Raw genomic sequence first — 463 nt, 5'->3', positions numbered from 1 at the left:
ACAGACCAAATGGCATCCTTCTGTATGCAAATACTCCAGATGGACATGTGAATGCTATTTTCTCTTGATCCTAGGGATCTACTGCAATTTGATTATAACCTGAATATCCATCCAGGAAGCAGTAGTATTCATGAACTGCTAGTCTTTCTAGCATCTGGTCTATCAATGGTAAAGGAAAATGATCCTTTCTGGTAGTTGTATTGAGCATTCTATAATCAATACACATACGCCACCCTGTATCTGTTCTTGTAGGAACCAGTTCATTTTTTTCATTATGAACCACTGTCATGCCACCCTTCTTAGGGACGACTTGGATAGGGCTTACCCAGGGGCTATCAGAAATAGGATAAATAATCCCAGCCTCTAGTAATTTAGTGACCTCCTTCTGCACCACCTCCTTCATGGATGGATTCAGCCGCCTCTGTGGTTGAACCACTGGCTTAGCGTCATCCTCCAATAGGAT

Source organism: Arachis duranensis, chromosome 1 (assembly GCF_000817695.3).
Source record: "Arachis duranensis cultivar V14167 chromosome 1, aradu.V14167.gnm2.J7QH, whole genome shotgun sequence".
Classification (NCBI taxonomy): Eukaryota; Viridiplantae; Streptophyta; class Magnoliopsida; order Fabales; family Fabaceae; genus Arachis; species Arachis duranensis.
This window is presented reverse-complemented; position numbering follows the sequence as displayed.